This window comes from Triturus cristatus, chromosome 4_1 (genome assembly GCF_964204655.1).
Source record: "Triturus cristatus chromosome 4_1, aTriCri1.1, whole genome shotgun sequence".
NCBI lineage: Eukaryota > Metazoa > Chordata > Amphibia > Caudata > Salamandridae > Triturus > Triturus cristatus.
In genome coordinates, this window is record NC_140585.1 from 1,346,178,526 (window position 1) to 1,346,191,434 (window position 12,909).

Below are 12,909 nucleotides of genomic sequence, written 5' to 3' on the forward strand. Positions count from 1 at the left end.
AGGAATGTTGCAACATTTGCGATTGGACTAGTGATCTCGCAAGAGTTCTTTGTGCGAGTCCCTGTGATATTAGCTGGTAGACCCCATACATCTCTGTCACCCCCCAACATGGCACCAAAGGCCAAGAAGGAAGGTAAGAGCTGGTGGCCGAGTGAGCGGGTCATTGGGGAATTTCTGGGGAAAAGAGCTCCCTGAAGGGATTGTTTTGTGGAGAAACGTGATAATTGGCTGTCAACCTCCGTGCAGGGTGGTGTAGGCAACGTAAGACTTTAATTGCAGTTAAGAGTTGGACTGCGTTGTAAGGGAGTACCGGAACGTGCCATGCTTCCTGGACAGGCGAACAGAAATCTTTAACGTTACTACGCTGTTACGTTAGTGTATATATATATATTTTTTTTTTAATGAGTTAGGAGGTAAGGGGTTAATTATCAGGGGCGTTTGCTATTGCTTTATACCCGGGCTGCGAGGAGCTTCTTGCGAGCGGGGGATGCGAAATATATTTGTAGTCTGTTGGATGGTTTTATATAGCACCCTTGGGGGAAGTTGTAAAGAATAAAAGTAATCAGTGTTTCATACCCCGGGGACGTTGCCGGCAAAAACCCACATCATTAGGTCTCGCCTGACCCAGCGCATGCGCTGGTCTGGCGAGACTTATTGAGAGGGCTCCAAAAAGTGCTACCAGGCCAGCCTAGAGCTACAGTGCATGTGCGCGGGCGCGCGCGCCGCGCTTTACCGCAATTACTTTCACTTTGGCGGCCGCTTTGATGTTTGATCGTGATCCCGATCGCGATCACTTTAACTTTCGCGGTCGCTTTGCATAGCCAATAGGTCTCGATTTTGGGACCTTATAAGTATTTAGTTATGCAACTGTTGCATGTCTAAACACTTATAAGGTCCCAAAGGCGAGACCTATTGGCTATGCCAATGCTTGTTTTTTTCTGTTTTCATTTTATGATTAAACTTTGTGGAATGTGCTTTACTGTCTGTTCTTGCATGTGTGAGTGGCTATTTCATTTCGCTCTGGTGATGGAGCACATGGTCAAGGAGGATGGCTCTTGTGTGGCTGACCCCTGGGCTCCGTTCGATACCAAGGAAGCCAGTTCTGGAACTAGAGAAACCAAAGGGCCACCTCCTCAGACGGGCTCGTGCAGTAACAGGTGTGAACATCTTAGCAGCAGTTTGGTGATCATGTATGATACTGCAAACACGCTTGGATGTGAACTACCCGATTACTACAATTTGTATATTTTGTCTGGTGTAGGAGCTCAGCAGGTGACCTGGAAAAAGGTACATATGTGCATGCTTTGGTTACAGGGAAACAAGTGCCGCCCACCACCGTAGTGTGATTACGAGCCTTGCTTGCAATTCCAAAACGACAGTTTGCTAAGGGAAAATTGTCGAAGTAACGTTAAACTAATTGTCTCAAGCGGTTTTCAGAACTTGGCTGCTTAGCCCATTCGTCTATACGAAATCTGTTCAACTTAATTGTTTTATCTGTTCTGTTTGTAATTTCATTTTTGTTTGCTTAACTGAGACTGTCTTCTTCCTAGCTGTCCCTGTTAAAACCGAAGCAGAGTCCAAGGCTTTGAAAGCCAAGCATTGACATAGCCAATAGGTCTCGCTTTTGGGACCTTATAAGTATTTAGTTATGCAGCACAATATCCTTGGTGCAACAACATCAACTGTTGCATGGCTAAACACTTATAAGGTCCCAAAAGCGAGACCTATTGGCTATGCCAATGCTTGTTGGCATTGCAGCGGGTGATGCTGAAAGCACCGCCCGCCGCAATGTTAAAAATGCAGGATGTGCCCACCAGTGTGGCAGGTGCATCCTAATCACCCCCACGGGACCGCCGCACTTATGGCGGGCGGTCCCTTTTTACGTCAGGATGGCGGGCGGACAAAGTCCGACTGCCATCCTAATGATGCCCATACTGTCGAATTTCACCTTAAGGAGAAAACATCTCAGGTGTCCACCTAAGCACGAATACAGAGATCCCTGCACGTCAGCAGTAACTCGAGATTTTCTCTTCGCTGCAAGAAAAAATAAAACATCACAGCCATCATCATTGATCACATCACCCCCGAAACTTAACACCCCGCTGCTTTTCAAGCAACACAACCAGCCACCTTCTTTTTTACCTCAGTATACCACCCTCTGTCCTCGGCGCTAACGCTCGAGTGTGTATTTCAGCCCTACACTAAAGGCCCTAGTTCGGAACCCACATCAGCAGGCTGAATCTCTCGCCTCCACAATAGAACCTCACACTACCAGCACAAGTCAAGTTAGCTAGTTTACCTCAGCACCGAACATCTCACCACTCAAACCACACTGCGAAACTCAGCCTTTTCACAGAAGCACACCTCAGATTCACCAGCACGCATACATATCAGATTCTCACCTCTTCATCCTAGCCTTCAACATACACGAGCAATCTACAATTTAACCCAAACACCATCTCACTCTTCAACAGCAAAGACCAGAGGCTGCTCTATATCAGCAAGTTCACCCCTCAATTTACATCACCAAACTGCCCCACCGCAAAGCAGAGCCCACGCATGCCACATTTCTCCTCCACCTCGCCTCTTCCACCCCTCCACCGGCATCACTAGATTCTCTAGTCCTCGTTTGACCATCTCCTAAAACCATCCCACATTGATCAAGCCTTCTTCCCGAAAGCAAATACCCCTGACTTGTCAACCAACATCACCAGACTCTTCCCTACACCTAACATCACAGACCCATCCATTCTCCTGCAGCGCAGACAACAAGCTTGCTTGTCTTAAACTTTCAAGGATAGCTCTCTTCACTCAAACTCGCCCCCTGTTTCCCACCAAACAACCAGACCTGAGACACATTGAGGGCTGTTCAGCCTGAGTATCATTCACAGCAGACATTCTCTCCCCCCACATCCGGCAGCTGGACTGGGAAGAGGATGGGAGTTCTCGCAGGCCACACCTGGCCCCCAAAGGCCACCACCACCAGCCACCACTGGCGCAGATATACTCACTGTGAAACAAACTGCACCCATGGGTCATGTCTGTTCCTTGCACAAGGGGCTGCAATCTCCACTAATTCCATTTAGCTGCGGAAGGACTTCCAGCATGGGCAGAGGGGAAAGCCACGGGCACGATTCGAGAAAGCAGAACCGCACACCCAGGCGGCGCACACTGCGTGCACCGGCTCCACCCTCTTCCTCAGCAGCCTCTGACGTGGGCCGGCCTCAGCGCCTCAGCCTGCGGTGTCATCGCCTGTCCTCCAGATTTAAGCAGGCGCGGTGCGTCCATTGGGGCGTCGGAGCATTGCCCCCCCACCCGCAGCTCCCACGGCGTCTCTGAACTTAAGTAAACTGAATCAGTTTACTTAAGTTCAAAGACGCTGAGGGAGAACTGACAATCATGTCAGTCAGCATGACGTCGGACCACCCACCCCCTTCAGAGTCTGAACTCTGAAGGGGGGGGTGGTCCAGCGTCATGTTGACTGACATGATTGTCAGACCAGGGGCAACAGGCAGCAGCACAAGTGCGCATGAGTGGGGAAGGTCAGCGAATTTTTCCGCCGTGCCCAGTCATGCGCACTAGTGTCTGCTCTGGCTGGCACATGCCCATTAGGAGAGCGAGGGTTGAGCAAAGACTCAAGCCTCTGTCTCCTAATGGGCAGGCGGGTGAGTAGTATCCGTGCCCTAAGCACATCCTGGCGCTGCTGGCATCTCCAGGATTGGCTGAGAGGGGTTGCCAGTGCTAGTCCACTCCAGTGCCGTTCGTGAAGGCGCTAAGGGGAGCAGAGGTGGCGCGGACCGGCTGTGTGGTAAGTTTTCTGTTTTATATTTAATTCCCGGCCCCCACCCACGCGCTACCAACCCCCCCAGTATTGCGATGCATGTGAGGCACAACTGCGGCTAATATATGCATCTGTTCACTTAACCTTCCATGTCTATATATTCCTACGTGTTTATTGCCCATACGTTAAGTTTTGCATGTATTATATGTATATTTTGTATTTCTTTGTTTGTGCAAGGGTTTATTTCAAGTATTAGTTATTCAATTGCTTTTTAATTAGCTGTGCACAATCCCGCCTATGTCCAAACTCTTCGATTCCAGCGTACTACACTTTCTAACTAAAACATCGGGCTTAAACCAACATTATCGTACTTTTAAACCAACATTAACGTACTTTCTACTTCTCTCTGTTGTCGCTTGTGTCTCCTTTGTGGTCTTACTCCCAGAGCTGCTGACTGTGAAGCCGGGTTCGAGCGTCGGCTCAGCTTCCTGTGGTTCTGGGCAAATCACTTTTTCTCCCCGTGCCTACTAAGAAATGAGCGTGTCCTGGTGTAACGTAACTGGTGCTCATGTAAAGCGCTTCAATACCTTCGGGTCCAGATCGCGCTATATAAATTTGAAAAAAATAAGATATTTATTCCCGCCTTTTCTCAATTAATATCGATGGGAAGTTAAATGAATCACTCCCTGTTCCTTTTTCACCTCACCGCTAACTGAAGATTTTGCACGTCAACAGAAGTCCCCGGAGAATCGTGGGGAAACATACTTGTCCTTAGGGCTACAAGTCATTCCCGTGCACCTTGGCTAGTGGCAGGCTACAGGGTGTGAGGGTCTCTGTACGAAAACAAGGAGAGATTCACATCAGACAGCAAAATTTGTGAGATCGAGGTGTAATGAGAATATTGGGGGGGTCACTATTTGCCCTCATGCCAGTGGTAGTGCCTGGTTTATATGTGTGCGCTATAGGGGCGTGGCTTGAGCGCCAACGAGGATGGCGGCCAGCTAGTACTGCTCCGGGACGGTATCGAGGAGGCCAGTAAAAGCGGACCGATGGAAGGACTCTTCGGAGGATTTCAATTACAGAATTGACTGTCGGAATCTCCACTGAGTTCAACATTATATTTATTTTGCTGCGGTAAGCTTGCATTCCTGCCTAAATCTGCCTCTGATATACGGCGCGTTATGTGAGGTGCTCGCGACGCCATCTTATGCCCATGGTATCGTGTATTTCTCACAGAGCGGTCTTCACTTTAAAAGGAATCAAAACCCTAATTTAGATTTAGGACCTAATTATTCAGTTTTATCTGTCACGTGCTCACACACTGTGAAATATTATGTAAAGACAGAAAAACAGTATAATGCTGTTTAAACGTGCATGTTAAAGTTGCACAATTGTATCTGAAAATAACCTACAGCCTGCTTTCAAAAAAAGGTCTCAATGCGGTTTGGTTTAAATGTTTTTCCTCTTCATTGTATTCAAGCTGAGAATGTCCTGCTTAGAATATGTAACAGGAAATTCAGAGCAGCAAGAATGTTTTCCATTGTAGTCTGTTAGTTTGGCATGAGAAGTCACAAACAACAGGAAAGAGCTGTTCTTTAAATAAATGTATATAATCTGGGTGGGACATAACGGAAAAACAGGAAGCTTTTTCTATTGTGAACATTGTATTAAATATGGATCTAGGCCAAAATTAGAATTATAAGAAGTAGATCCGAAGTGTATGTTAGTTGAGACTGACTTGTGCTTCGTTCATAGCACATCACTCTCCCAGCTGAATTAGCCTGGCATGTTCAATAAACCTTTTTGTACTCCCTTTTGTTGCAAATGTGGTGATTAAATGATTTGCACTGCTTAAAGGATTTTTTCCCGACATCGTGGCAGAGCCAGCCAAGAGATCCCCTTTGCTCCTGCCTGCCGCTGGGGAGGTTCCCCTTCGGGGCCCCTTCGGACAACTAATTTAGTCGTGCAGAATTTGAGGAGGATGACAGACACCCGTTGATACGAAAGGTCTGTTTTTTGGACGACAGGGGTACCGGTCTGGGGCACGTCTGCAGCGGCCAGATAAGGTAGGAAAAAAGGGCGATTGTCGAAGCCTTGTGTATTGATCCACAACTGTTACAAACGGAGATGTGTATTTAGTTAATCCTGGCAGACCTTTGTTTAGGAATTGTCAGAGAGGAAGAGAGAGAGAGAGAGAGAGAGAGAGAGAATTAAATGTGTTTTGTTGATCCTGACAGACCTTTTGTTGAGCAATCGTTAGAGAAATAGAGGTTTATTTAGTTAAACTTGGCAGACTGTTTTTCTTTCCCTTTGGGAATTACTAGAGAAATAGGAATTATCTAAGAGGTTTATCCTGACAGTTTGAATTAGGAAAATGTCTGAGAAAGAGGAAAAGTTGACATTTTGTATTTATATGTTATGTGAGTTGTTTTTCTAAATATATATGTATATATAAATATAATGTAGATTTGTGATTGTTATATCATGTGTAATAGATTATGAGTTCTCTTGCATTATCAGAGGTACCAATTGTATTTTAATGTGAACTACATTAGGACAGTAGCCTTTAAGAATAGTAAAAGTTTTTGAGTAGATTAAAAGGAAAATTGTGAGGTCATGCCTTTCTTTAGGAAATCTTCTAAGGGGAGGCAGGGAGACAAAGGGACTCCTTTAGGCCATATGATTTCCACATTTCCAGGAGACTCTGACAGAATAAAAAGACATTGTCGGGAATGGGCAGAAGGCACAGAAGCTTTCCTGGTTCCATGGCCCCCAGATGGCTCTTTTGATGATACAGTGATAGCCCATGTAATATCATATATCTTAGGAGCATATAAAAGAGATAAGAGAACAAAAATATTAGCATCATTGGACATGTGGAAGATATTCAGTCAGGATTCCCATGTTGAAGCCACAGCACCACCCCCGACATATTCTGAGATAATTAAAGGGCCCTTATGCCGTCAGGGTATGTATCCATCATTGTCAGTGGAAGATAAGGAATCCACTACCTCAATAGACTCAGTGGACACTGATGTTCCAGCTTTAGGCTATAAAGATCCAATATTAATTCCTTTGACTGACATAAACAAAGTTACACCAAAGGTTGATGACTTATTAAAAATGGGGGAGGTTGATTTTGCTCAAACAATTAATAAAGACCCTCTGAAACCTGAAAATGTATATGAGGGAACAGTGTCCTTAACAGGAGACATTTCAGTAAAATTAAGACAAGACAACAATGGAAAATTGCTGGAACAAAAGTCAAAAGATATATTAGAATGAGCTAGCAAGATTCCTCAAAACTCAAGTGAGGGAAATGGATATTATACTAGCACCCCAGAGGTGAAGTTTGATTTAGGGGCACAATCAAAAATATATCAGGAAGAGGATAAGGGTTATCGTGCCATGACCACCACTGTAAAGGGAATACAGAATACAATTAAGAGATTAAGCGTTATTGCTGATGAGTGTTCAAATATATGTAATTCCATATCATTTAAACCAGATGCAAAGCCAGTTGTAAGGGACATAGGATATGATCTAGAAATCAAGAATGTGACAGGAGAGGATGAGAAAGATGAGGAAGAAATAAACTCAGTGAAGAGTTAAACTAGAAAAGTTCTTGACCGGAAACGCATGGATTTGTGGCAAGAGGCTGAGAACAAAAATGCTGAAATAAATAGAAGAAGATTAGAGGAAAAAAGTGCTTTTAGAGAACAATTAAAAGGAGAGCAGGTGTTTCCCAGTAGTACAACAAGGTCTGGCCGTCCATTTCGCGCAGAGGGTATGATAGAGATAGGACAAAGTTCCCCTACAGCTAAAGTAAGATCCCTTCATGTATGAAATATGCAGGGAATGACAAGTCTTATACTGAGAAAAGAAAGGAAAGGAAACAGTGACTTGATACCCAATGAAATAGTTGCAAAGGGAGAAAATAGTTGGTATAATGTTGTCCCATTTACTAATAACCTTGCAGGATGGACAGCAGGCATGGTGCCACAGATGAAAGTGTGGCCAAGAGCAGGATCCTTTGACCCTGAATTGATAAATATGGCTGATTTATGTATTTTTCAGGGTTATGGGGATCCAGAGTGGGATTATGATTACATGCAACAAAGTCTGTGTGTATGGAAGAAATATGCTTTAAGGTCTGACACACCTTATAAGGGACATGGTGACAGGAATACCGCTGTAATGCAGATGCCACTGGTGTATAAGACACAGGGAGTAAAGCCTGTTTATGTTCCATGGCAACACATGGATAAAGAAAATCTAAAAAAAAGGCCTGCCTCCATTACATGAAGGAGCAGGGAAATGGATAAAAGCATTTGAAAATGCAACAGCTGGGATACCTTGAGCTCCATAGTAGGTGATGAGGTGGATAGTATAATGAGAAGTGCAGGGATACAAGGAGTAACTATTACTAAAGGAAAACATGATGGATCTGCTTTTGGAGTTGTGAGCTCTAGAGTGTGGACTGAATTAAGGAATAGGTACCCAGACCGACCAGATATTGGGGCATTGATGACACAAACTATGTCTCCAGGACAGTCCTGTGCAGACTACATAACAATGATGAAGAAAAAGTGGGAAGCAGATGTAGGACCTGTAGACATGGGAGGTAGTTGCAGATTATTATACAATGTTTTAAAACAGGGGCTACCAGGAGAAATACAAGACCATTTAGATCAGGTTGTGGCTTTAGATGTAAAACCCTGGGCAGAAATACAAGCACATATTATACATTTTTGTAGAAAAAAGGAAGAAAAGGAAAGGAGGAATAAAGACCAAAGTGATCGAGCCCTAGCTAAACTGGTGACACAAAAGATACAGAAAAATGAGAAGGAAAAGACAGGAAAAGAAATGACTGTGCAGGTCCCTGTTGCAAACAGGGAGCAAGGAAGGGGTCACAGAGAGGGGAGACAGATGCAAGGAAGAAGAAATTTTAAATGCCATTACTGCGGTAATATTGGACATTTTATTGCTGAATGTCGCTTTAAGAAGAGTGATGAAGCACAGGGAGTGATAGGAATAGGGAGAGGAAGGGAAGACAAAATGTGAACACGTCAGGGCCAGCGCCTCAATATGGTCCTTATCAGTATGCCCACTATCCTCAACAACAAATAACTCCATTACCACAGGTTTATATGCCACAACAGCAATTTGCTAACGTACCTATTCAAGGGGTGCTGGAGCAGAGTTTTCTGTTTGAAAATTCGTTGGTTTTTGAAGCTCTGGCATGTCTATTTGTCATATTAATTTTATTAATTACTAGCAATTAATTATTTGTCTTGTGCAAGTGTGTTTATATTAATCAATCCGTTTGTCCTAATAAGAGAGAGTTACACGTGGGTGCGCATAAATGTGCTGTTTAACAATAACGTGCGTGTTTTTATGTTTAAACGTTGCTATGTGCTGTTTATTTTTGAGCACAAAACGCTTTCCGAATTAATGCTTTTCTATGTTGCAAGTGCTAGATAGATGCATACACATAAGGGTATTAGTGGGGTTAACACTGTTTAATCACTATGCTGTGGTAACGTTGTTTTTGTTTCTTTTAATTAAGATGGTCTATTGTGGCCTATGGTGGCCTAGTTAAAGATGGCCGATTTTGTAAGCCTGGCCTCGATTTGAAAGTAGAAAACTGTGATGGAAGAGAGCCCTGCTGAATATGGTCCTGAAGTCAGCTGACCACAGTCCTTGCTTGCCTTGTGAAATTTTCCGTGAGGACATCAGCAGCCTGGGTAATCTTCGAGTGAAATGGAACGTCCTTGGCAGCCTTGGGAAAACAAAGGAGCCTTAGAGAAAGACTCTGAGCATTGGTCTCATTGCCGAGGAGAAGTAGAACTAACAAGATACATTTGTGATTCTTGGTTCCTGTTCCGTAGTCTTTATTTTGTGATTTTTCCTGAGCGGAGATTTTCGAATGTAGCAATGTTACATCCTTTCCTTCTCGCTCTGCTCAGCGGTCCAGCGGACATTACAACTTTTCTATGTATCTTTCTTTTGTTCAATTTATTATAAAAACTGTTAGCCTAGAGAGGGTTCCCTCACCCCTATTTGCCACTTGCCATTTGCCTTTGCCGCGTACTGAATCTGCGTTGCTGAGGATTGATGCTGAAGGGACTTCGTCTTGAGAGACTTTACCGAGAGACTTGTCCTGACCCGTTCTGACATTTAGCTAGAATAGGTAATTATGAGAAAAATGATTTATGCTGCTTGATTTTCTTTGACTAATTTTAGATAAAGCAATATAACTTGAACATGGTGTTGGATATTATTTCTTGTCAATTATTGTGTATTATATTTTGATTATTGTTATATAGGTTGTATAGATTATGTTTATAGACAGTCACAATAACCAGGTCTTATCGACCTCGATATAGATGCAGGGTGATTAGGAGTTTTCTTTCCACAGGTTTATTGCTGCTGGTAGAGTATTTGAGCGTATGTTAGTGAAATGGGCCCTAGCGTATGATGAATGTATGTGCGTGTAACTGTGAGATTACTCTATCTGTGGTAGTGGGAATATTATACACACCCTGATCTCTATCAATTTCCTGGTAGCAGAGTAGGATGGTTATTGATGATTGTCTTGATCTGATAAGATTGCTTGTACATTAGCTTATCGATTATTGATTATTGGTTGATGTTGGTATATGTACTAATACTATATGTTGGAGTCGTAATGTTGAGTTATATGTAGTGCTTCTGGAACTTGGGAGCTGGTAGCAGTTCCGTAGTAGGGCAGAGGGAAGTATATGCTGCTCTCGGGAAAAACGGAATTGTAAGGAATAACGTGTGACAATTGAAGTTGCGCGTCACATTGTCTGGGTTCGGAATCAGTGACATCGTCGTATGTTACTATTAGATATTTCTGGTATATAAGGAGTGTGTATGATAGTGAAGGTTATCTGTGAAACTCTGGTCTTAAGTCCCAGGGATCCGTAAGGATTACCGTTAAAGCTTATCGCGGGAGAAGTAATAGGTATTCTCTGAGCTTGTTTGAGAAACTGAACAGTGGAGAGCTGTATAGTTGATGTATGTTATAATTCTGTAGTGGAGCAGATTGTTCGCTGTTCTCGGGAAGCAGGATTCTGTATGTATGAACTATATTTTCTTGTATGAATGTGCGTGAATGTTCGTATATTTAATTGACTGTAAAACTCTTTGGACAAGTCCTAGAGGAAACAGTTAATGAATGTATGTTAGAAGGGCAGAGTAGAGGGAAGTGCTACTGTGTCAACGAGAGGTTTCTTGTGAAATAGACTCTCTTTTACTATTCTGTGGTTAGCGAAGCAGACAATGGAGATGTTTTTATGTTGTAACTAATAGATTTTGTAGAAATTTTGACACGAAGTCTACTGAAAAGATTTTGTAAAGGAGGGGTAGACGAGTGACAGAAGACAGGAGACAAGCGACTGCAGCGACTGTTGACGTCAGAAAGACCGCGCTCTGATTGGATAGTGGATCAGAATAGTGCTTGCGCTAGGATTGGTGCGTTAGTGTGAGCCGCGTAAGGATTGGAAGAGCTATTTACTGACGTAGACGCTCCAGGATTGGTGCGTTAGTGTAAGTCGCGCTACTATTGGTTGAAAATTCGTATTGTATATTTATAATACGGAAAGAGTAGAGAGTTTTTGGTAAACGCTAAAATGTATTACCAAGAAGAGAAAAAGAAGAAAACATTTTTTGGTAAAATTAAGAAGTGGTTTAACAAGGATAAAGATGTTAAAACGAGAGAGGGTGAGTTGTTACCTCCACCGAAAACACCTGCATCCTTCATGGCTGCAAGACATGGGTTTCATACCTGTATATGGTTGGAGAATTGGGTTAGGTATACTAAAGAAGATGGTGTTCTAGCATTTCCAGAACATGGTTCATTTAATCTGGCCGTGTTGAGAAATTTACGGGAAAAGATGTTATGTCTAGACCCGAAACCAAGACCTACACAGTTCGAGGCTTTAGTGGAATGGGAAGAGGAAGTACATGAGCGAGAAAAACAGAGATCTGGAGGGTACTACAGATACATGTTTGGGAGGAGACATGATCGTGAGACTCATCATGATCGAATGAAAAGGTGGCGAGATGTTAGTATGTCAGAGGGATTATATCCGATGAGAACAGTTGAAGGAGGAGCAGAAAGGGTTCCTGAGTCAGAAATGAGAAAATATGGAGTTAATGAGTATGAGGATGAGGTCTTGAATGACATGATTTACAAGAGACCACCTCCATATAGACCAGAACCGGACAAAAGTACACCAGTTGTTTCTCCGATAAGAGATACAGTTTGTGTCAGTGAGACAGAAAATGAGACACCTGAGGTAAGAAGTGATCATTACCTTGATGAGAATGCCAGACAATTAGCCAGAACTACAACAGAGTTGACTGAGAAGATTAGGGAGTTAACGAAGAATCTGGAAGCTGTTACAGTGCCTGTAACTATAGGTCCGGTTATGCCTGTGTTTGACAAACAGAGGACAGGTGAGAATGGACTGGTGATTCCATATGTTGGGAATAATTTGACAAATTCAGTTGGTCCTTCAGGAGATTCAGGCAAAAGAGCAGAAAGAAGTGACCTGAGACAATCAAGACATGACATAGGTAGTGAAATATTGGATGCTAGTGAAGCTAGTTGTTCAGGGATGCCAATTTTAGAACCGCAGAAGAGAGTGGTTCCAGTGAGAAAAACTGCTGAAATAACAGTTGAAGATTTGAATGATTGGATGAAAGTTCTACAGAAAAAGGATAAAGATTCACAAGTAATTGACGTGGCTAGGTTACGTGTAGAATTAGAAGAGCTTGTTACAGGAACAGTTCCAACAGAAATTCTGAAGAGTCATCATGATGGTGAACTAATGTTCATGTGTAAGAACATTACCTGGAGAGCAAGAAATACACATGACAGGCTAAGAGCAATAGCGAATGAGCAGGGAGTTGACTTCGATAAAGTGAAAGCTTTACAAAAAACCTACAGGATGGATTTTACAGAGAAGGATATTGAAAATTTGAATGCTACTGGTAGAACAGGACAGATTAAGGAAATGGTAGCATTATTACGAAGATGGGGTGATGTAGAAAAGTGGAAGGATAGGTGGTATAAGAAAAGAGACGAAGCTGAAGAT

At 43.1% G+C, this 12,909-nt stretch overlaps 1 non-coding gene across 1 annotated transcript; it reads left to right on the top strand.

The window, feature by feature from the left end:
* The first annotated feature begins 1,035 nt into the window (after positions 1-1,035).
* On the top strand, positions 1,036-1,210 carry LOC146856654 (small Cajal body-specific RNA 16). The gene has a single exon (XR_014958992.1).
* Positions 1,211-12,909: the final 11,699 nt, after the last annotated feature.